The sequence below is a fragment of the Filicampus tigris genome, chromosome 1, assembly GCF_054856515.1.
Source record: "Filicampus tigris isolate MCC_2025a chromosome 1, RoL_Ftig_1.0, whole genome shotgun sequence".
Classification (NCBI taxonomy): domain Eukaryota; kingdom Metazoa; phylum Chordata; class Actinopteri; order Syngnathiformes; family Syngnathidae; genus Filicampus; species Filicampus tigris.
The window spans coordinates 216267-242157 of record NC_141217.1 but is presented as its reverse complement, the minus strand read 5'-3'; the positions used below and the strand labels follow the sequence as shown (position 1 = coordinate 242157).

The following is a 25891-nucleotide window of genomic DNA, read 5'->3' as shown; positions in this document are numbered from 1 at the left end:
TCTCAACAATCTTTGATAAGAAGGGAAGGTTTGAGATGTGTCTATAATTTACTAACAAGGAGTAATCCAGCATTTTCTTTTTTAGAAGGGGCATGACGGCAGCTACTTTCAGGGGTGTAGGAAACTTGCCTGACTGAAGTTGACAGTTGATTATTCGCTGCCATTCAGTTAGAACAGAATTCACAATAGTTTTGAAAAAGTCAGACGCTAATGGGTCAAGGCAACTAGTTGATGGTTTCAGCTGCTGAACCAAATCTGTTATAGTTTTTTGATCCACTGTATCAAAATGCTGTCTGGCTATTACCAATTCTTTGTTAAAATTACAAAGACATTGTCTGTAAAGGTCGAAGTGAACTTAGTTTAGTTTTTCTCTATGTACGCTGCGCTTTCAAAGTCATTACACTCGTAGTGCACCACCAAGGTGTTTTAGGTTGCCATGAAATCGTCTTAGTTTTCAGAGGAGCAACAGTATCCAGGACATTTGAGATTTTCCAGATAAATACATCCAGAAGTTCATTAAGAGTATCTGCATTCACAAATGTTGAGGCAGCCATAATTTTCATAAACATATCGCTTGTGTCCTCATTTTTATATATTTTTTTAGTAGACACAATGGTTTACTGAATTTTTGGGATTATTTGTACTTCAAGAACACACAGAAATGATCTGAAATAGCCAGATCTATAACATCAACTGATGGGATGTCAACATCTTTCGAGATATTGAGATCAAGAACGTGACCTTGAGTATGTGTTGGACTTTTTATATGTTGTAAGAAACCAAAGGTATCAAGTATAGTATAAAGTTATTCGGTATTTCTATCCAAATTGTTGTCAACATGAATGTTTAAGTCACCAGCTATGACCAGGTAGTCATAGTCAGTACAGATTACTGACAGCATTTCTTCAAATTCCTCCATAAACTTGCCTTTTTGTCTTGGAGGTCTATAAATGACTACAACAATAATCTTTGGATCACCTTTCACGAAAAAACGGAGATATTCAAATGAGTTAAAATCACCCAATACAATTTCTTCGTGCTGGAGCCTATCCCAGCTGTCTTCGGGCAGTAGGCGGGGGACACCCTGAATTGGTTGCCACATAATCACACCTAGAGGCAATTTAGAGAGTCCAATCAACTTACCATGCATGTTTTTGGAATGTGGAAGGAAACCGGAGTACCCGGAGAAAACCCACGCAGTCTCACGGGGAGAACATGCAAACGCCACACAGGCAGGCCGGAGCCGGGATCGAACCCACGACCTCTGAACTGTGAGGCGGATGTGCTGACCAGTCGACCACCGTGCGTGCCACCTCTTTGTTAACTAGTGATCTAATATTAAATAGAGCTCATCTTGCAGTGATAATTGGAGACACTGGCTTGCTCAGAGATATCCTTAACTACGTTAGTAGATCCAGACTTATTTCTTCTCAGATGACTTTCCGTCACTTTTAATCACAGCTATACCACAAGCTCCGCTAGTTTCATTGGGTCCTGACTTATTCTGAGGACAAGCATTGTTTTTAGCAGATATGCAGTCTGGACCCAGAGCATATCAGACCGGACTGGAGTTAAGTTTCATCATGAGCAAGGAGGGTGATTTGCAGGTAGGTGGCGGTTTGCTGAGTCTTGGCGGAGTCAGCCGTTTAGTAGATAGCTGTTTGTTGAGTCTTGGGTTTGGTATGTGCGAATGGTGATCAGGAGTAAGAGGTGTGTAAATGGGGAATTGAAGGGGTGTCAGATGAATTCCAATATTGACAAGCTTGTTCATCTTGTCTGTGAAATCTGGGAGGGAGTCATTAATAGGCAACAGGTTTTGTGTCGTCAGGGCTCAGTCGTTGTTAGGGGGCAATGTTCTGTCCAGGGGTGAGTCCAATGGTGGTGTTTGGCAGTGTGAAGACGGCTCCAAAGTTTGGGTTGAATCCAGCGGTAGATATGGCCCAGCAGTTTGGGCTGACGAGGAAAAATGAATCTGTTCTGGAGGGAGAGGTGTCGGGGATTGGGTTTCAACGTGTGTGCTTGATGTTCCTTCAGAGTCGAGACAGATTATCGTCTTATCTGAGAACATGGCGCCCCGTGATGCACATTTTGAACAATGTTGGCAGTCAGTTATTTGATCCCCTACTTATTAAGATAAATCCCATTACGTTGGAAAAGATGGTAACGTTCCCAAAAAATTTAAAAATTGTCAATAAAATTCACAGAATGAGAAGCACAGTTGCTTCTCAGCCATCTTGACAAGGACATTATCTGGCTGAAACGCTCATCCCCTTGTTGGATTGTAGGCAGGGGTCCGCTTAAAAATACCTCTGTATTCAGAGATTGCATTTTTTGTAGAAGGTCAACAAGGTCTTGCTTCCGTATCTTTGATTGTTTTTTCAACACATCAAATGCTCCTGTGTGAATTATTATCGATCTGACAGTCGAATGCTCAGCAGCAATCTTCTTGACCTTTTCAGAAATATCAGAAACCATGTCATGACCAAAACACGAAAACAGGGCAGCCGTGATTGGTCGTTACCTGCGCCCCGAGTAGTTGTGATGTAATTTTCGGTCGACAGAAGTGACAAAATGATCGGCTCCAGAGATGGCTAAAAACGAGTGGATTAACTCTTCTTCCACAAACGCAATATTTATCAGAATGCCTTGTTTCGCCTAGTGGGCTTGTATAGAACATATTCTTGAAAAAAACTGACTTTTTTGTATTCTTGAAGTTGATTTCCCCTTAAGTCTGCACAACATTGAACCTCTTTCTTGTTTGGCTTTAGGACCGTGGCAGTACACCACTGTGTAGGCTGTGTTACCTTCTCTATAATGCCTTCTGTTTCGAGTCGGTGGAGCTCCATCTTCACTAATGGTAGTTGTGGCAGTGGTATTCATCTAGCACAGTGGACCTCATATGGAATGATTTTCACAGGTTCTCACATGTTCTGTCTTTAACAGCACACTCCAAAAACTGCTCTCTTTGGGCAAGACTCATTATTACAGCTTCTAGTTTTCTGAGCAGACTACTAAAGTTACATTTTGTTACACACACAGGAAACAGCGTACTGTATTTATCTCCGAATACTGCATTGGCTATGAACCACACCCTATGCCTGAGCTTCCCACCTGGACCACCAAAGGGTCTTTCCGCTGTACTTAATCTGTGGGATATAGAGAGCTTCTGCTGAATTCACAGTATTTGTGAGTTCACACATACCTGTCATGTTGTACGCCTTAGGCCTAATTTATACAGGTGGAAACACTTTTTCAAACATATACGCCATACATTGTGAAACTCTACGGCCAATTTCAATTTTATTAGTGTTATTCATTCCTGTTTTTGTTGCCTAACCTTAGTCCGGAGTCGCGGGGAGGGCTTTCTCCAAACGGTGCGGCCGTTGCACGTCGTCGAAAAGGGGGAACCCAGTAGCCCAACAATACATGTCAGAGTGAGACAAGGCTCTTCCCTGCTCTTACGCATGCGCACAACACACTCACACATCACGCATAAGCTGTCACAAATATCCTCAACATCATGTTTACTTTTTTTTTTTTTAAAGCTGATTTACGATCATTTGACAGCAGCCATTCGAAAAAAATGTGTAACGTGTAATATTATATGCAGATATGTACGGGCAAATTACAACTTTTGTAAGATTCAGAACACAGATTCAGGATGACAGGTATGGTTCACACAACCCAGAGAATCCATCTTGTCCCGAACCAGCTGATTTCCTCTGAGCAGCTGTGTTTAGTAGTGGGATATGCGGTTTCTTCCGAAAACTTTTCTCGGTTGACAATCGGCTTGATTAAAAAATCTACGTTGTGTTAAGATGTCCTTTATTCACATATTTACATTAAATGACAACTATCACTCAATGTGATGATGCCATCCGTGCCAATCGTCGAGATAACAGAACTTAGCTGATCAAAACAAGGTGCATGCGTGTGACGACATTTTCATATGTTGTCGGAAATGGTCAAAACATAAGTTTGGTAATCGTGCACAAGTCGCCACAGTGCCCAATCAGGAGAATTTCCTCGAAGCCGTCCGGAAGTCATTTTCCATGGCCTCCCCGAACTCCTCCCACACCCGGGTTTTTGCCTCAGCAACCGCCAGAGCTGCATTCCGCTTGGCCAGCCGGTACCCGTCAGCTGCCTCCGGGGTCCCGCAGGCCAAAAAGGCCCGATAGGACTCCTTCTTCAGCTGGACAGCATCCCTTACCGCTGGTGTCCACCAGCGGGTTCGGGGATTGCCGCCACGACAGGCACCGACCACCTTGCAGCCACAGCTCCGATCGGCCGCCTCAACAATGGAGGCACGAAACATGGTCCACTCGGACTCGATGTCCCCCGCCTCCCCCGGGACGTGGGAAAAGTTCTGCCGGAGGTGGGAGTTGAAACTCCTTCTGACAGGGGATTCTGCCAGACGTTCCCAGCAAACCCTCACAATACGTTTGGATCTGCCAGGTCGGACCGGCATCTTCCCCCACCATCGGAGCCAACTCACCACCAGATGGTGATCAGTTGACAGCTCCGCCCCTCTCTTCACCCGAGTGTCCAAAACATGCGGCCGCAAGTCCGATGATACGACTACAAAGTCGATCATCGAATGCGGTCTAGGGTATCCTGGTGCCAAGTGCACATATGGACACCCTTATGCTTGAACATGGTGTTCGTTATGGACAATCCGTGATGAGCACAGAAGTCCAGTAACTGAACACCGCTCGGGTTCAGATCGGGGGGGCCGTTCCTCCCAATCACACCTCTCCAGGTCTCACTGTCATTGCCCACGTGAGCATTGAAGTCCCCCAGCAGAACGATGGAGTCCCCAGGTGGAGCGCCCTCCAGCACACCCTCCAAGGACTCCAAAAAGGGTGGGTACTCTGCGCTGCCGTTTGGTGCATAAGCACAAACAACAGTCAGGACCCGTCCCCGCTACCCTCTCGTCCACCGGGGTAAACCCCAATGTACAGGCGCCAAGCCGGGGGGCAATAAGTATGCCCACACCTGCTCGGCGCCTCTCACCCTGTGCAACTCCAGAGTGGAAGAGTGTCCAACCCCTCTCGAGAGGACTGGGACCAGAACCCAAGCTGTGCGTGGAGGTGAGCCCGACTATATCTAATCGGAACCTCTCAGCCTCACACACCAGCTCAGGCTCCTTCCCTGCCAGAGAGGTGACATTCCATGTCCCAAGAGCTAGTTTTTGCTGCCGGGGATCGGACCGCCAAGGTCCCCGTCTTCCGCAGCCGCCCAGCTCACACGGCACCCGACCCCTTTGGCCCCTCCCACCAGTGGTGAGCACATGGGAAGGGGGACCCACGTGTCCTTTTCGGGCTGAGCCCGGCCGGGCCCCATGGGTGCAGGCCCGGCCACCAGGCGCTCGCCATCGAGCCCCACCTCCAGGCCTGGCTCCAGAAGGGGGCCCCGGTGACCCGCGTCCGGGCGACGGAAAACGTGGTCCGTTAATTTTACTCATCATAAGGGGTCATTTTAGTGTGACTCCATTGTGTCCAATTGTTCTCTTTTATTGCACTTTTTACAGATACTTTTAAAAGCAGGACATTTCGCTTTTTCTGGTACTGGGTGCTGCACCTACTCTGACAGTGTCTGTGTTCGGAGTTTTCATTAATCAATTAATTAATTAATCTCTTTCATTTCCTAACACATGCTTTCCTCTAAACCAATCAGCAGTTTGTGCTTGAACTGTTTCGATCTGGACTGTCTCATGTTAATTTCATTAATTTCCTAATACAGCCTTTACTCTAAACCAATCAGCAGCTTATGCTTGAACTGTTTCCATCTGGACTGTCTCATGCACTGGCGCACTGTGCCCCCAGTTGTAGTGACTAGAGCACGCACCAGCACTCCGTTTTTGCTGCACTCTGAATAACCAAACGGCACATTTTAACAACACTCTGAGTTTCCAAACAGTCGGAGTGAAGCAATGCGTGCTCTGGGCATAAATCCAAATGGGCCCTCAATAAGAAGAATGCGTAGTATGGTCTCGTGAACTCGCCAAGTACGGTCTTCCTTTAAAAATGTATGTGAGTACGTTCTTCCCAAAAACGCAAGGCTCTTTGTAAAGTAGAACGGCAATTTAATTGTGAATTTACCCCAACCCCCGGACTGATGTTTTTCCGTGACAGCAGCACGAAATGCATATGGGATGTTTTCCTAGTCAAGCTTTCACAAGTATCCAACCGATAGATTCTTGATTTAAGCTATCTGACAAGAACAACGTCGGGGTATTACTCGCATTCTTGGTTAATTCGTAATTTCATTTGGATTAGTACTTGGGCCGCGACTTTTGACGTTTCACGAGATCACAAGGGCATAAGAATGGACAAGAATGCTACTATTGTTGCTTTGACATACATTATTAAACGTGAGCGTGCGAAGCAAAAAACAGTCACATGGTGGCATTTGTACTTACTTCTTCCTGTGCGACTGCCATTTCGAATGTTTCCTAAACACCTTCATACCATTTGATTGGCAGACATGTGTCCATTTACAGCTCCATATAAGTACTTAAGCCTTGCACGCATCCACACACACACGCACAAACACGCACATGCACACGCATGCAACACACACACACACACCCCTTATATGGAAGGGAAGGTGAATGGAAAATGTTGGAGCGTGAAGATTCCATATTTGTGTCAAATCCTGCCTAAATCTGTTCATCCTGTCTCTTTGATGAAGAGCTCGCAGACATTTTTAGCTTTGAATTACTTGTATGATGATCCTACTGTGTGTGTAAAATTGGGAAGAACAGCGGTAGCACGGGGATCAAATGACAACATAACAAAATGCTTTCCTCATTTCAAGAAAAACAACTACAAAATGTTTTCTTCTATAGCTATACGTACCCTACTTACATAAAGAATAAAATAGATGACGGACGAAGGTGATAGTACATCATCCTGCTTTACTTCAATATGACTCACTGTAAACACTGATCATTTCCACTGAAGAATAATTTATAAGTTTGCACAAGGCTAGCCTGTGTATTTCTCTATCTTTTGTGACAATTTTTCGTGAAAGGATGAGCAACCAATGTGAGAAAAATATACCGGTAGACAGGAATTAAGGTACAGTATGTCCTTCCTTGTGATCAAACTTACCACTGACTCATTAATGTTTTTTACTTGTTACTATTAATGGTGCTTCACTTATTTTTACACTCATTACATCATACAACATGTTAACATGTGACTTAAAAATGTTAGAATACAATTTGTTACTAAAGCTTTGATGAGGGCCGCTTTTTGACACTGGAAAATGATTTCTATTGCCATTATTTCACAAGCTATTTTTCTTTGTATGGTATAATGAAAAGAGTAATACTATAATTTAAAATAAGTTTAAAATATCTTCACAATGTGCCTTTTTGTTGTGCTTTATGGTTCTGCCTCTTTTTACTCTTGTAAAATGTAACGTACAGTGCAGTACAAAAATATTGCATGCTTCCCAAATTCATATTTTTTTGCATAGTTTCCCCACTTTAATTTTTAAGGTTATTTAACAAAAGTTAATATCAAAGATAAGCCAAGTTAACATAAATTGCACCTTTTAAATGGTAATTTAATTTATTAAGGTGAAAAGAAATCAAAGGTATTAAGCCCAGTGTGATAAAGTACTTAAAACATTAATTAAGTGTGGCTAATCACATAATTTGGAAAGCAGTGTAATTTTTGCAGCAATCCTTTCAATGATTCTGATTTGCAACATCAGGTCTTTCGGTATGAATTTGGAATGAAATTGTTTATTACAGGATGGGTGGTGGTCCTCCTCAGGTGCAATCGCTTCTTCCGGGCTTTGATTGTGGTGCTATCTTTAACATCAATGCAGCCCATTAGGCTCGATATTTTATGACCATTAGAGCCTTTTCTCTTTTGTGAGTGGCCACGGCACCGACATTATCCGCAGCCTGACATCCAACGCTGTAACCGGCCGACAGTGGATACGCCAGTGCGAGACAGGGGAGGCATTGGTTCGTGGGATTGATCAACCCATGATCCCATTGCATCCCCAGGTACTAATTTTCAATATTGCTATGAAAAAAAGAAAGAAAAAAAACACATTTGACCCACCAAATTTAGCCATCAAGTAAATGAATAATTTAATTGTAAATGGACAAACGACAAGACAGGTGTTGATGAACCTGAAAATTGACTATGAATTATTGCTTCCCAATTGGATTGGAATATGTGGGTGAGAGTCATTATTAAGTTTAAAATTTGATAGTTAGCTGGAGGATGTAAAATGTCCTCGTTAAGGGTTAGACATTGTCCATAACGGTCTGAATAAAAAACTGTGTTTTATTCTGATTTCACGTCACATGAATGTTCAACATTTTTGAAAATATGAAAGCGTTATTGAGGAAATGGTGTTGACATTGTTGCTAAGATAATTTTAACAATCAAAGTGGTGGAGTTTCAATTACAATACAACTATTATAATACAATTGAGAAAATTATCATTTTGTTGTGAAAATATTTTTTGAAAGGTGGACTGTTTGATATGACATTGGCAAAGATAGACAGACAAAATACATTTTTAGTAATTAAATGATTCTCTGACCAATTAAATGAATTTTGATTAGTTCATGAGCTGTTACGATACATCGCAGACATCGATGGATGAACAAAACATTAAAGAAATAATGATAACTAAAATAATTTTTGTGAATAGATAATAAACAGGAGTTAAAAATATGGCAAGGCAAAGCAGTATGAACTTATCTAGTCCTACCCCTTATGTGAGATTCAACTTTTGCTGTAATATTCAGTACAGTATTCAAGAATAAATAAGTACATAAAAGTAAGCAAACTATGATTACTACAATTATACAATACTTTCTAAAGATGTGGTTATAGAATAAAAAGCTATAACTGTTATGAATGTTACCAGTAATTCTAAAACAGCTTCTGGACATATAACATTCTAATTTACAAAATATTACGGGACATTGTATAATAAAACAAAAGCTCTTTTGTTGTGCGTGCATCGCTAACCTTGAAATTTAAGTTGTCCCCTTAACTTAAAGTTCCCCTCCCTTTCAGTAAACATTTCCTGTATATTTTCCGGTAGTAAAATATCTTTAACTTTGTAAATTATTTGGACAGTTTTTAATTCAGTTTATTAGTCTGAGCATTACAATGGTGATGCTTGATAATAGGAAAGGACTACTTGTTAAATCTTCATTATGACCATAAATAATCATCTTACTGTGTCTTAAATATGTCCAGAGGCGTAGTGCTAGGCGTTTTTTGTGGATTCGGGTGTGTTCCTTCTATTAGGGCCTTGGTCGTCAGGGGTACCAATCGTGTGGTGGGCAGTCGTGGGGAAGGGAACCTGCCCTACCAGACCGCCCAGTGGAAGGGCATATCATCATGTCCTGGAGGTTCCAAGGCCGGAGGACTTCAACGAGGAGAATGACATCGTCTAGCTTAGGGTCCACGATAACTGATTTAACATATAGGTTGCTTTTGCTTGCTCATGTGCTCATGTCCTTCATTGCTCGCATTGGGTACACCAATAAATAACACGCACCCAGTCCATTAAAGGTCACATATTTTGGTTGTATAGTTTAGAAATTTTCCACATGCTGCACCACACCAGTGATCCCTGAAGTTAATGGCAATTAAGGGGCAGGTCCGAGGGGGGGCCGACCCTGATACATTGTAGGCCTTGTAGGGGATCACACACACATATATGTTAAGGTACACCAACAGGGGGTGGGACCAACTGACCTTTAGGCCAGTTCAAAACAGTGATGAACATTTTTCAGAAAAGCTCAAGTTTTAGCTGAGTGATCCATAAGGTCACTCAGATGCTGTTGTTAGACTAGGCGTCTTTGGCATTTAGATAGGTGACTTGCTTTTACTGCCTTCCCTTCTCTATGACACTCTTGGTACACTTAGTAGCTCATTTCATTAGGACCATGGAATCACACATAGTCTCATGGGCTAGGCAGAGTCGCCCCACGTTGGGCGGCCAAGAGTAGGGATCCTGTGGGAGGGGGTTCTCCTGCAACCTTGCAGAGGATGCTCCACAGATGCATCCTGATTTACAGGCATCCGACAATGGTCGAAATCTGGGTCGACCCCACTTTTTGTGGGGCTGTGATGGGGAGTTGGATTTTTCTACATTTCATTTTTTTGCGACAATTACAAATTACCAAATTTTAAACTATGTCGACCTCAGTAAATGAGGCTGTGATGGGGGCTGAAGCTTTGTCCAATATTAGCATCAGACTTGTAATTATTGACTCTAGATGGATGGCTGAATATTAACCATATGTTGATCAGACAGTAATTGCATTACACATTTATGGTCATAATACACAATTAGCTAAATATCTTTACACATAAGCAGTTATAAAAATCAATAGAAAGAAGAAATAAAACAATTTGTCTCTGTATAACACACACACACACCAACAGGCCTTCACATCACTGCATGCATCCAACTTTGTCTAATGTAATGGAATGTGGCTTATAGAGATATCTGACGGAGCTAGAAGTCCTTGTGACCAAGATGTCTCCAGGCCAGACGACCTGGTCCTTGAAGTGATTCACCATAGATGGAGAAGATCAGAACCAACGTTTTTGATTAGACTTATCTGACAGCACAAACACTATATATGTGGGGGTTGCGTCTTAGACAGTGCCCTTTTCTCACTGCGCCCCCGCTGGTGTGAGTATTCACGAGGTAAGAAAAGAAGCCCAGATCTGACTTTGTCTGATTCCTGTATTTCAGAGATTGAAAGAAATGGACGAGCAAATTCAATCAACTTGTGTGAGTCTTGTTTTACATTGGATGCTTTCTTGAAAGATTAAACGAACAGGCATTGGAAAATGGTTGTGGTTTGTGAACTAACAATTGAGCTTACATCCCAAGTGAGTGACCTGATGAAATTTTCCAACACTGCACACAGTCCCATAAGGCACATTGACCCTGTAGGATCGTGGTGTTGTATGCTTGCCAACCACAGTCCCTGTGACATTTGAGTCAGTCACCCACACCTCTTGTCCAGGTGCAAGCTTGCCAAGAACATGCGTCCGGTGACGCCTGTCAAAACGATTCTCTTCTTCTCTCCTTTTCCTTCAAGCTGACAGATGCACTGTGAGGGAGTGACGAGTTCAGCAGAGATGGGAAGGTAGGGACAGTGGTCCTGAGCCTACGACCCATCAGCAGTTCTGCTGGGCTGAAGCCGTTCTGGAGTTTGCAGCGAAGGTGGAGAAGCCATGTGCAGCAAACTGGGGCTCATTGTCTGTCACCAAGGTCTCAGGCACCCCTTGACGGGCAAACATGGATTTGAGATGCCCAGTGACGTCCGCAGACTTTGTGAGGGAAAGGTTCGCCAGCTCCACGTACCTGGAATAGTAGTCAACGACCAGCAACTACATCTTCCCTTTTAGAGTGAACAGGTCCGCCCCCAGCTTTTGCCAGGGCCTCTCCGGGAGCTCAGAGGGCATGAGTGGTTCGATGTGATTTGTGCGCTCCTTAATGCACGTTCTACAATTCTGGACCAGCTCATTGAGCTGTTGACTCAGGCCGGGCCACCACACACTTCGTCTAGCGCGCTCCCGTCACTTCACTACTCCCTGGTGACCCTCATGAAGCTTAGCTAGGACGTCATTCCGCATAGCTGACGGAATAACTAGTCTAGTCCCCTTTAACGGGACACCATCATGGACAGTGAGAAAGGCACGTTCTGCCCAGTACAGCTTCAAGATACTGCTACGGGAACTGTTCTCAGTCCAGCCATCTTGGCACAGTTTCATGACGGCAGAGCACAAACTGTCAGCCCTAAGGTTCTCCCTCAGTGTGTCCATGTAGGTGGAGCTCACTGGAAGACTTTCCATGACGCTGTCTACATATATATTTGTGCTCTCCATGAACTCATTGTCTGCAGGTGTCGTTTCTGCTCGGACTGGCATACGCGGCAGAGTGTCGGCTGTCCACAAGTCCTTTCCGGCAACATGAGACATTGTGTATGAGTATCCCATGAGTCTCATCCTGAAGCACTGTATGCGTGGGGGCAGAGCATCCAAGGATTGAGCCCCTAGGAGTCTCAGCAGAGGCAATCTCCAATACGAAGTGCTGTCCTAATAAGAAGTCTCTGAAGGGCTCACATGCCCAAGTGAGTGCGAAGGCCTCCTTTTCAACCGATGCGTACCTCTGTTCCACAGCTGTGAGAGAACGCGATGCATAGGCTACAGGCCTCCATTCATCACTCAACTTTTGCAGAAGCACTCCCAATCCAAAGGAAGATGCGTCCGCCGTCACCATAGTCTCCTTGTTTGGGTCATATAGAGCCAGTACAGGTGTGGAAGACAGCTCCTTTTTCAGTCTATTGAAAGCTTGGGCTTAATCAGCTCCCCAGATCCAGCAGTTCATCTTCGAAAGCAAGTCCCCGAGGGCTTTGTCCTTCTCTGCTAGCTGCGGCACGAACTTTCCCAGCTGGTTCACCATGCCTAGGAAACTACGCAACTCACTGACGTTTGTCGGCTCAGCCATCTCTCTGACAGCTGATGTTTTAGCTGGATCTGACATCGCTCCCTTGTCTGAGATGACAAGAATGTCCCAAGAATTTCACTTCCTGTGTTGAGATTTCACACTTTTCAACATGGAGTGTCATTCCAGCATCCACCATATTTTGCAAAACAGCATGAAGCCGAGAATCATGCTCCTCCTGTGTGGTCCCCCACATCCATATGACAAACGACTCTTTCCAGGCCTTCCGTGACCTGTGTTATAATTCGGTTTTGGAAATGCTCCGGTGCAGATGCGATTCCAAATGGCAGCCGGTTGAAGTAAAACCTCCCAAAGGGCGTGATAAAGGTAGTCAGCTTCGCTGTCTCCTTGGCCAATAGAATTTGCCAGAACCCCATGTTGGCATCGAGCTTGCTGAAGATCTTGGCTCCAGCCAGTGAGCCCAGGGTTTGCTCAACCGATGGGAGGATGTACTTTTCTCTCCACACTGACTCATTTAGCTTGGTTAGGTCGACACATATACGCGGATCAGCATTCTTTTTAGGCACCACTACCATGCCTGAGCACCAATCCGTGGGCTCCTCCACCCTACTGATGACCCCAATCCTCTCCATGTGCTCAAGCTCCTTCTTGACTTTGGGCATTAAAGGAAGGGGAATCCGTTGTGGAGTCTTGAGAGAATATGGCACCGCATCTGGCTTTAGCTTGCTAGTATAAGGCTGCTCCACCATGCCCAGACCGCTGCATAGCTTTGGGTAGCAGTCCTTCAAGGTTTGCAGGTTAATACTGTCCAAGTGAGCTACTAGGCCCAACTTTACGCTGGCTGACCTACCAAATAGAGCTGTGTGCAGGCTCTTGATCAAGAACACTTCCTCCACAGTCTCTCTTATTCCCCTCCGCAGCACAATGTCGGTGGCCCCCAACACATCGAGCGACGCCTGGACCTAGCACTGGCTTAGGTGCTTCGTGTAGGGAGGGTTTGTGGCTGGTGTACACTGCATCGAATACATATTCCGGAATTACAGTTACATCGTGCTGGTGTCAATTTTGAACTGGACTTTTTTGTTATTCATTTTCAGTTTAACAGTCCATGGGTCTCTTCCTGCTATCACTGTACCTAGAAACAAACTTTCGTCCTGATTTGGATGATAGGCAAACTCGTTTGTTGTGTTCTTTTTTCCCGCAGGCACGACATGTGATATCTTTAGCAGGGAATTGGCTTGGATGGTGTGATGGACTTTTTCCACATTTGCAGCACTGCTTATTTTTTTCTGCAGTATCATGACTGCCCATCTCTTTCAAAGCCTTTGGCTTTTTGTGATTCTGCTGCTTGCCTCTGAATGCAACTCTATCAACTTTAGCACTTGTGTCCCCTCGCAGACTTGTTTGCTGGCGCTTTATTTCTTTGCTCTGCCTTGCCAAGCTGATTGCCTTATCCAACATGAGGTCTTTGATCATCTGCATATGCTCAGACAATTTTGTATCAACTAGTCCTACCACTAGTCTGTCCCTGATCAGTTCGTTATGCAGAGTACCACACTCACAGTGTTCTGACAATGTGTACAAAGCAGTCACAAAGGAATCCACACTTTCGTTTTCCCCTTGCTTCCTCATATTAAAGTGTGTCCTCTTGTATATCACATTTTTTGAAATGATGAAGAAAGCATGGAATGCATCCCTTACCGCGTCGTACTGCTTCTGACGTGCGTAAGACAAGTTCAGTCCTTTCAATATGTCGTCCGCCTCGTCGCCCATACACTATATTAGAGTGTTCACTTGGATTTCCTGGGAAGGTGAATGAAGGTTGCTGGCTTGCCGAAAATTCTCGAACCTTCTAATCCATCTCTCCCTGTCCTGGGGTTTGCTGAAGTCAAACTGCTCCGGCGGTTGAATGCTGAACGTCACCCCCGGCGCTTGTAGCCCCGACACGGAAGCCCTGTGGCCGCTCCACGGCTCGTTTTGCTCTCCATCCATCACGTCCGCACATCACTATTCAACACTATACTTCACAAACTTCACTCAAGACACTCGCTCGTAGCCACTTCTGACACCATGTCGTGTTATGTGAATATAAAAGAGTTCTGCTACGACGAGGTACAATACTGTAGGCTTTATTTATCATCGGCATTCACGGAACTGACTGTCCTGCAGAGCCCGCCCTTCCAACCTCCCCGGGGCATTGGACTATACCAAATAGAAGGGGTGTCCGTGACAAATTATTATAGTGCACTTAACAGATCACACCACAGTCACTGTCACCAAGACGGGCCTTTACGTAGTTTTTCCTTCAAACAGTTACTCTATGGTTCATTATAGAAATCCAAAATAATTTGCACACTTTGCAAAGCCAAGTTAAAATACCATATTACTTGTACGTCTTTGGCGCGTTGTTCAACAGTTGTATTTTACTGGAAAAGAATAATATTCGGGACTCAAAGAAGGCTATTAGAATAGCCTTTGAATCAATCTATACTTTTCATTTTTTCATATTAATTCCAACATTTTACTCAAGTAAATATCGTTTCCAATCCTTGTAAAAAGTTGTAATTGAAAAATATGATTACTGTCAATTAGTTATAGAAATTTTGCAATGAATTTGGGTTTTTTATTTTATTATTATTATTTTATTTTTTTTGACTGTACTGCTTCTAACACGTTCTACATCTTAATTGTTTCCCATATGTGTCTTTCAGCAAAGCTCATGGCCTATGTTCAAGACAAAGAGCATAGTTCCATAGACTCCATGTAGTTCCAGCTCCATAAAAACACAATTATACATAATGAATTCATTTATCAAATAAAAACAAAATCATTCTGCTTCCTCTCCACGAAGCAAAACAATAAAATTGTTTTCTTAAAATCATTTATTTAGTCCATTCCTTATTAGGTTAATAATATCATGTCCAGGGCAATAACAATATTTATACCATCAGCAAATATCATTCACTTCAGAATTCGTGATACTTTATATCATATATAAAAGACAAATAACTTGGGCCCGAAAAACTGAGCCTTAAGGGGAAATCCACAAACCTCTATCATTTAATGTGATCCAGTTGTCAATTGCAAATATAGTAATCTAATGCAATACAATACAAATGTCTGGGCAACCAACATTGTGTGAAACCCCTCATGCAACATTTCCTGCACCTTTGTAATTCCATGTTCAACCATATCAAATGCTTCTGGTCCGCAATAATAATAATAAACAAATCTTAACAACAACCAAAAATCAACCTCAATTGTGCAGAGATTCACTCATTAAAGCAGGGGGCTAAGAATGTATCCCCTGCGAAAAGTGAGGAACACTGTACACAAAAAGCCTTTTCCCTCCTATACCTCCCTGCTGCTATTCACACTACGAGATCTTCAACTATTACAGATGCCGATCCATAGGTAATCTATTGGAATCAGTGTCACTTGTACCCGTAATCTGAGTCCGGTGGTTTCTAATCCCACCATTGGCTAATTCCATAATTCGGTAACACTTTATAATAAGTACACACTAATAAGCATTAGCTAAGCATTAGTAAATACTGAATTAATAATTTATAAAGCATGTTTCTGACATGAACAATCATTAATATGTAGTTAATAAAGAGTTACATATGGTTTACTCATCATCAATAAGATCATCCATAATGTGCTTAATGATTGCATTTTGATACTTTATTATTGACAGATTCAACATTTCTTTCATTTAGGAATTGTTACTGGTTTGTAAGGTCACTTAGAAAGCGTACACAAATTATTAACTATATAGATATACATGCATGCACTACAACTATTCAGACATGTACTAAACTCACACATTTCTTTTCCAATAAATGTCTTATTAACGCTTATCAACAGAGGAATTCATTAATTCGGGTGGTTGCAAAGCACTTACCAATCATTTATTAAGGATTTTGTGTGAGCTCATCTAAAGTGACCACTATCTAATTCTCATAAAATATTTATAAATAAGATGTAAAGGCTGACAAAGCCTCAAACTCACACAAATTTGGACAAAGGAAAGACACAACACAAAGGGATATAGAACATGTCATGTCATGTCATCTTCCAAACCGCTTATCCTATATAGGGTCGCGTGGAGTTGCTGGAGCCTATCCCAGCCGTCAATGGGCGAAGGCAGACTACACCCCGAACTGGTCGCCAGCCAGTCGCAGGGCACACATAGACACTGTCACTGAGCGGGAATTGATCCCACGCTGCCCGCACACAACTCAGGCGTGTGTACCACTACACTATCAGCGGACGGATATAGAACATAATGGTTTCATATTTATTTTATTAATTTATATTTAGTGGGTAAATGAGGTTAAACATGGCTACATAAAAACTTGCTAAGACCAACAGTGGAACACAAATAAAATTTTTGATTAAAAAAAAAAAAAAAATTTCAATATAAAAATATTTCAGTCATAATTTAACATAAAGAAAATTCAACATTATTTGTGACAAATACATAAAATAATACACTAAATGTAATTGTATGACTGTGAAAACAAAGTGATTCCTTCAAATGTATGTCTCAGCCATCTCTCACAGAGACTAATTCTTGCCAACAATGTTTACAGTGATTCCATTTGACGACTTGTATTTTTTCGAAATGTCTTGAATCAGTCTGCCGAATGCACCATCAGAGTGTTTCTTTGCGAGGCATTCAGTCCATTCAATCATTGCAAGGTGGCCGGAAAGCAAATTGTCAGTGCGATTACCCCTAAGCCTCCAGATCTGCTCCTTGTAGGATCTCCAGGCCCTCTCAAGATGCTGGGTATGAGCACCAGTTTGCGGATCTACATACCACCTGCTGTGATTGACAGTGTGATGGTTGTAACCAAGTGCAGAGAGTAAACGATAGGCACGCCACTCATCACTGATAACTGAAGATCCATGTCTCACATGATGGACAATCATGGGGACTAGATGTCTTCGAGATCTTCTCGCCACAAGATGCAAAATAGGCTTTGTCCATCCTTGATGATGTCTCACACCTAGCATACCAAAGACCCACTTTTTTCTTTTCCAGCCACCAGCCATTCTTCCTCTCCCATACTGATGCAGAAACAAAACAACAAACACAGATGTAAACAGATACATTAGTCACTCCTATAACTTACCTTCCTTTTGTGCCGAAAATGGCTCTCATCGATCACAACAAACTCCTTTCTTCCACCAATTTTCTGGCCTGTACGTCTTCGCATCCTTTCAACTGCTGTGACACAAACCTCCCTTATGTTTTTGGTCATTTTAGTGAGAGTTGTTGAACTAGCTGCAATTGTGTCATCCATCATGTCAATCTGCCGTAATCGTAGACCCTGTCGTCAAAGGTAAATGAAAAAAGAAATATTTATGTCACTAAAATCGTTGACAAAACATGCTATGCTTCATTTTGTATATTATGTGTTTTTATCTAATCAAATATAGAACAGCAATATTGTGAGTCTTTGTGTTAATGTATGTTATTATTGTTATTATTTGTTATTATGCCCACCTGTACATGAACTGCATCCATTTACTGAGGGACACCTTTGAATGGCTGAAGATCGATTTGTGCCTGACAGAGATTTGTTTTTCCTTTCCCTTATGTGCTTCTTGACAACAGGTCCTATTCAATATTAACAGTAACATAAAACACTCTTTACCACTTGCTCAATCACTCATTCTCTCTTACACACCCCCACACATGCACACGTTTGGGTAGCACTAAAAACAGTAAGTAACTGTGAAACCATAATGAGGTTTTGAAAAAATAGTGTACATTTGAAAAAAAATGTAAGTATATTGTAGTTAGTTAAAATGATTTCTTTATTTTTCATTTTCTGATTATATATTAAAAATAAAATGTAATCTTCCAAACCGCTTATCCTTTATAGGGTCGCGGGGAGTTGCTGGAGCCTATCCCAGCCGTCAATGGGCGAAGGCAGACTACACCCCGAACTGGTCGCCAGCCAGTCGCAGGGCACACATAGACACTGTCACTGAGCGGGAATCGATCCCACGCTGCCCGCACACAACTCAGGCGTGTGTACCACTACACTATCAGCGGACTAAAAATAAAATGTCAATTTCAAAATTATAAAACTATAAAGTACAGCTATAGATGTTCATGCCAGTATATTTTTGTGAGTAATGGTAATTTTATTTCACTAATTCTAAATGTTTGATACGTTCATCTGTGGCCTAAGCAGGCTACTCCTCTCAGTTTGATAGTTTTTTTCAAATTGTGACGCTATTAATATATTTTTAATTTAATGAATTATGGATGATAGAGTATGGTGCAATAATTTCATTGTGTGTTACAAAACGATTTAGATCAGATTACATTTTTTTTCGTAATCCGACAGCTAACAATAACTTGTATTGCCATGTAATTGTATTCAGTATGATGATGACCTGAAAGTGTTTTCCCCAGACCTGCACACAAATGAAGTCACAATTGCAAATTAATTTAATTTGATCAATTTAAGTATATTATTCTTACCAAGCATGTAGATCTCCGCTTTTCGTCCTCATTTTCAATTTTATGTACTGATGACTTATTGTGCATTTTCTTTTTAGCAGTTTCTTCTTCTGAAGCCACTTAATCAATTTTAGAGCGTTTCTTTTCGTGGTTTCCTCATTGATAAGCTTCTTCAGCTAGGTGAATCTGCTCATTGTTTGTCAAAAATGAATTAAAATTAGACGATTTTATGAAGGTCCGCTGATAGTGTAGTGGTACACACGCCTGAGTTGTGTGCGGGCAGCGTGGGATCGATTCCCGCTCAGTGACAGTGTCTATGTGTGCCCTGCGACTGGCTGGCGACCAGTTCGGGGTGTAGTCTGCCTTCGCCCATTGACGGCTGGGATAGGCTCCAGCAACTCCCCGCGACCCTATATAGGATAAGCGGTTTGGAAGATGACATGACATGATTTTATGAAGACCCGCGTTGCTATGGTCTGCTGCGTAAAGCCCGTTTTCGTACGTCATCAGCACGTGACAAATGAAAATCAGCCTCCACGATGTCATCAAAGTGTTGGTGAAAGGCGGCAACCTTCAACATGGAGCTGTTCCGTGAATCAGATGAGTGCAGTCTGTAACCTGTATGCAGACGTGATCATGGAGGAAAAACAACCTGGGAGACTCGGGCGGACACGGCGGCCCAGTAAGAATGCCGGCGTGCAATTAAATAAATCGTAGTCGGCGGTTGACGCCAGTGGCACTAGTGGTGAGTATGTTTCAATGTTTGCCGACAGATATTATGGACGATGGCTTGCTTGTCCATAAGTTAGCTAAATGGCCCAAGACTTGATAGTTGCATCGACTGCTAATAATTAATAGCTAATTAATTGACATTAAAACTAGAAAAGTACCTCAAAAGAGGAGGGGTGTTCCCCTCTCTGGATCTACAGTATGCATGGTGCAAGGCCAAGAGTGGTATGTAAGTGCTAAAAGACGACATACAGTATTTGTTCTTATATGATTAGAGTAATTAAGAACATTTGTACTTACTGCATAGCTACATTAGACCATAGTCAATTACCTCAACTTACTAAAACAGAAAATGTTAATGTCAGAGTCATTATGATAATGATAAATACATCCCAAAGTGGTTTACGTATAATAAATTGCCCGTGCTATGCTTAACACACAATATAATTGAAAGTCTTTGAATGTTGACAAAAGTATTTGACATACACATATATACACTGACATTTTTGTATCTGAACATGTTTTGACTACAAATTAATGCATTTCACTTGATAACCCCTGTTTACATTTGTTGAATGTCATGGACATTGCAAAATCACAAGTGTCTGAAGATATACTGAGTTGGTATGTAATGTTATAGATGCATTTTATAATGAACAGTTTCTTTCTGTTAGGTGTGTCCATGGCCCCTACTGCACAGCTGGCAGACAAAAGAAAATCCCACGAGTTGGAGATGTGTCATCTGAGGCTAGAGTTTCAAAAGGAGAAGATTGAAGGTTTTACCAAGGAGAGAGATTATCTAAAAGAGCAGTTGGCATCAGGTAAATCTCCATACACACAGGATAGTATACCGGTAGTTGGGTCTCATTATGTGATGTCTGGATTCTAGAATTATGATGTGTGTAGGTATGTGTATACATGTTTGGCATGTTAGCCTAATGGTTGTATCTATTTTAACAGCTCTTAAAAAAGAGGACACAGGTGTCACACAAGCTGTCCGCTTGTCCTCATTTTCCTCGTGTGTCAGCTCAGAGGAAGATGATTCTGTGATTGACTCCTCCACAAATGCATCTTCATCAGAGGAGGACAAGAGGAAGAAGAAAAGTAGGAAAAAGAAGGGGAAAGACAAAAAGTCTAAGAAGTCAAAGAAAATGGAACCAAAGACACGCAAGAGAGGTAAAAATGATACATGCACTTTGCCCGCTTTCTATTCTCTGGATTTTTGGTTTGGGCCCGCTTTGCTCTGCTTTACAAGCGTTCCCCTGGCTGGCCGTTCTCACATTGTGGGGGTGATTGTTCTTAGCGCTAACAAACAAAAGCCTGGTTCACACGGTCATGAGCTGTAACCACAGTCCACAAGGCAGCGGTAACACACCTAAATGTTATTGAAAACAACAACACGAAAAAAGAACAAAAAGTCATGGTTTGCATGTTTAGACATACATCTTATGTTGTGATTGTACATGACTGTATAATTTTTTGTTCCATTGTAAAGTGCACTAAACACAGCTTAAATGTTAATGGCCAGTGTATCATATTGTATATACTTTTCCTTATACAGTATAACCTTATTTAATTTTCACTATGAGGAGTATACGCAGTGTACAAATGTCATGAGAAATGTTAGGAATGCTGGTACAAGCTGCAAAGTTGAAGATTTGAACATACTTTTATCTTAATTTTTTTTTTAGTTTTCACATATCTTAAACACTTCAAGCTGGAAGTTAATGTTATTTATAAATAGAGCAGCTAGTTGCTGGCGCAATAAGATGAGAGTTACATATGCTCAGATTGGTCAAGTAACCACAAAAGTTGACTGTTTACTAGTTGACTGTCATAATAATTTGTGGTTCTTGGCTTTAAGTAACTCATATGAAATATATTACATTTTGGAAGTAACTTGCCTAATACTAGTAGTGTAGTGTAGTGTTGTGTGTCTTGAAAGTGTATAGTCAGCCACATAGCATAATTGCTTTTATGTAATTTTCAATATTTGGGCAAACAAGAAAAGACCATTTTTAGAGCATGTTGTTGGTGTTTTTGTTTGTTTGAAAAATTGTTTTTCTTGCTTTCCAAAAACATCGAGGGAGGGAATTATGCTATGTGGCCGGCGATCTGCAAAGGCTTTCATGTTTTGCAGTGGATAAAACTAATTCTTTGTCATCTGAATGGCAGCCCAAACTCCGGATCAGGTGGTGTCCCGGTACAAAAAAGTTCTCAGGCTGTTCAGTCGAGGAGGGACCATGTCTGCTGCTTTCAAGCGTGTTGAGGTGGACCGGGCACGGTTGTTGTCACTGCTCCAATTGCTGAGCTGTTCATTTGTGCACCGACCAAATATAAGGAACTCACCCAAAACCACAACAGTCGCGTGAAACTCAGTGCGTTTGCTGAACAATGTGCCACTCAGGGATCTCCAGAAATAGCAGCAACAGTTGAAGCTTATAAGGTTTCCAGAAAGCTTCTTCCCCTAAAAACAAAGTGATGCTAGATTAACACTAATACCGTCAAATGTTTGGAAGATAGGATAAAGAAGTTCATTGTTGAATTTGACAGAATTTATTAAAATGTAATATTTTTTATTTCATTAAGACTTTATTTGTCTTATTTTTATGTTGAGTATAGCTATTACACGTGTGTGTGTATGTATACAATATTTATTGTATCTGTTGCAAATGTTGAGTTTTCTTTACGTTAAATTATGACTGAAATATTTTTATATTGACAGTGTATATTTTTTTTCATCAAAGATTTTATTTGTGTTCCACTGTTGGTCTTGGCGAGTTTTTATGTAGCCATGTTTACCCTCGTTTACCCACTAAATATAAATAAATAGTAAAACAATACAGTATGTTCTGTATCCCTATGTGTTGTGTCTTTCCTTTCTCTAAATTTGTGTGAGTTTGAGGCTTTGTCAGCCTTTACATCTTATTTATAAATATTTTATGAGTAGATAGCGCTCACCTTAGATGAGCTCACACAAAATCCTTAATAAATGATTGGTAAGTGCTTTGCAACCACCCACATTTATGAATTCCTGTGTTAATAAGCGTTAATAAGACATTTATTGGAAAAGAAATGTGTGAGTTTAGTACATGTCTGAATAGTTGTGAGTGCATGCATGTATATCAAAATAGTTACTCATTTGTGTACGCTTTCCAAGTGACCTTACAAACCAGTAACAACTCCTAAATGACTGATTGATGAATGATGCAATACATCACCAAGAAATGTTGAATCTGTCAATAATAAAGTATTAAAATGCAATCATTAAGCACGTTATGGATTAGCTTATTGATGATGAGTTAACCATATGTAACTCTTTATTAACTACATAATGATTGTTCATGTGGGAAGCATGCATTTTAAATGTTGAATTCTGTATTTACTAATGCTTACCTAATATGCATATTAATAATGAGTAAAACATTTGTAGTTGTGTTTACTAACTATATACAAATGATTATTCATGCCAGAAACATGCTTCACAACTGATGAATTTAGTATTTACAAATGCTTAGCTAATATGCTTATTAATGATGAGTAAAACATTTATAGTTGTGTTTATTAACTATACACAAATGATTATTCATGTCAGAAACATGCTTTATAGATGATGAATTCAGTATTTACTAATGCTTAGCTAATGCTTATTAGTGTGTACTTATAAAGTGTTACCCATAATTCTCCAATCCCCCCACAAAAGAGATCTTTTTTTCTTTTTTGAACACAGGGTATCAACATTCCCTCGTGATTGGTTGTAATACTGCATTTCATTGCTCCTAAACAAAGTCATTACAGCTAATGCAAAACTGACAGTAACGCCACAACCTAAATAAAGCAAAACACGTTCATTATCCATCCATCCATTATCGATACCGCTTATCCTCATGCTGGAGCCTATCCCAGCTGTCTTCGGGCAGTAGGCGGGGGACACTCTGAATTGGTTGCCAGCCAATCGCAGGGCACACAGAGACAAACAACCGCACTCACAATCACACCTAGGGGCAATTTAGAGTCCAATCAACCTACCAAGCATGTTTTTGGAATGTGGGAGGAAACCGGAGTACCCGGAGAAAACCCACGCAGTCACGGGGAGAACATGCAAACTCCACACAGGGAGGCCGGATCCGGGATCGAACCCACAACCTCTGAACTGTGAGGCGGACGTGCTAACCAGTCGCCCACCGTGCCGCCCGTTCATTATTCCAACAAAGTAAAAACAGCATTGCTTTCAGAATGAAAATTTAACTGAGGCTACATCTTACATTTCTAAATTTAACAAATGTTTCCAGCAAATAAATCATTTGTGTCTGTCTATCAATCAATATCATAGGTGAATTGTATCATTATTATTATTATTGTTATTATTATTATTATGAGCTCTCCGGGGCCATTCATTCATTATGCGGACCGCCTACCTTCACAAGGGTTGCGGGTCTGCTGGAGCCTATCCCAGCTGAATTTGGGCAAAAGGCGGAGTACCCCCTGAACTGGTTGCCAGCCAATCGCAGGGCACACATAGAAAAACGAATATTCACAATTACAAATCATACCTAGGGACAATTCAGAGTGTTCAATTAACATACCGTGCCTGTTTTTGGAATGTGGCGTACCCGGAGGAAACCCACGAAGGCATGTGAAGAAAATGCAACCTCCACACAGGAAGGCCGGGGCCGGACTCAAACACACGACTTCTACACTGTGACGCAGATGTGCCAATCTCCACTAGCCCACCTGTACAAAATATTTGGTTAATAAAAAAAATTGGGAAAAAATCAGCAATGCTTTCGTCAACTTTGTACACCAGGGACTAATGCGCAACAGATGTCATTCCTTCGTCAGATCATCAATGGTGATTGTCACATTCTTATCAATATTACATTCTGTCCTCATTTTCACAAACAAACCAATACTTCCACGCCTTTTATCTGCTGTTTTGTCTAAATGACCCATCGTCCTCCAGATCCTTGTCAAGTCCTAAACCAAATCTTGGAGATTGCCACAACATCAAATTTTAACATTCTATGTTATAGGTCATGTCCAGTGTGTCCTGCTATTAAAACTAAAAATGAAAAGTGTCCCTTCTATCCATCTCTCGTTTTTCTTTACAATAGCCCCCTGTGAAAAATATATACATAGATATGTTTTTAGCCAAGTACCCCTCACCAGCGCAAAGCATTTTGATATAAAAAAAAACCTCACAAGAAACAAAAACAAAAACTTAATACAAGGTGTTGTGTGCATATGTATTTATTATTAAACTCTATTAATTTATTATTCTATTTATTTATTTATTTATTTAAGACTCTGGCATGGATGTGAATATCTAAATGGTTTATAATCTCACATATAATTACATATAATCTCCCTTTTTGGGAACCCGTAGTCAAATGTCAGGATCACTTGCACCAGAATTCATGTCCTGTCCTTGTCTGATTATGTCTGGCACCATAGCAAGATAGGCATGGAACACTCTATAACACATTACATCGAGACCTTGCTTGTATAAAGATCAATAGGTACTAGACGTTTTAACTATATCGAGCAAAAGAAAAGGAAGATATAAAATTATAGATCCGTTTTGCTGATACCTCAATTTTCTAAAATACTTGGGGAGCCTTTTGTAGGAAAAATGTAATTTAGCAAATAGCCCCCTATAGTCAACATCTGTAGCAGTGATGGGATTTGTAAAGAAAAAAAAAAATTATGACTGGTGTCCAGATGAATCTATTTTAGAGTGGCAAAGGCTTGTATTCCACTTGACAAGTTTATTTATTATGGTCTGCGACTACACAGATAAGCAATATTAAAGTAACATCCTCCAATACACATCCATTAATTCACAGCACGCCTAGACTTCTCAGTTCACTAATAATTAAACAACCAAACCATATAGCCAATTCACATTCACAGGTCTTATCACCACTAGAATATTTAACAAACTTGCTAACTAACTAACGTTTATTGACGTGACATCACTCACGAGCATACGGCTATGCAGTAGCTTTGGTATTTATACATAAAAACAACCTTGACGAAATATAGTCAAAATTATGGAGTCTACTGGCACTCCAGCAGCTGGTTAAAAATAAACAAACACCCCCGTCTCCGTCTCTGACATTCCGTGCTGGACTCGAGGTGCGTTCAAAGCCCACTCACCATGGAGGACATCTCAAAAACTGCACAGATATTCGATGAAAG

The 25891-nt window shown here is 41.3% G+C and overlaps 2 long non-coding RNA genes across 6 annotated transcripts in view; one reads left to right on the top strand and one right to left on the bottom strand.

Moving 5' to 3' along the window:
• Positions 1-16601: 16601 nt before the first annotated feature.
• The window catches only part of LOC147152420 (uncharacterized), a 24041-nt gene continuing 14751 nt past the window's right edge, over positions 16602-25891 (bottom strand). For 3 of the 5 annotated variants that reach the window (XR_015088770.1, XR_015088768.1, XR_015088773.1), the window contains 5 exons: positions 24277-24424; positions 24109-24180; positions 22040-22157; positions 17993-18106; positions 16602-17816 (listed from right to left, as the gene is read on the bottom strand). This is a non-coding gene — a long non-coding RNA (uncharacterized LOC147152420). The remainder of the gene's footprint in view (positions 17817-17992; positions 18107-22039; positions 22158-24108; positions 24181-24276; positions 24425-25891) is intronic. The other 2 variants (XR_015088772.1, XR_015088771.1) reach the window with 2 other exon arrangements.
• Positions 19348-22538, top strand: LOC147152421 (uncharacterized). Its single transcript, XR_015088766.1, has 4 exons — positions 19348-19706; positions 20365-20511; positions 20651-20866; positions 21866-22538. It is a non-coding gene; the product is annotated as an uncharacterized LOC147152421 (long non-coding RNA).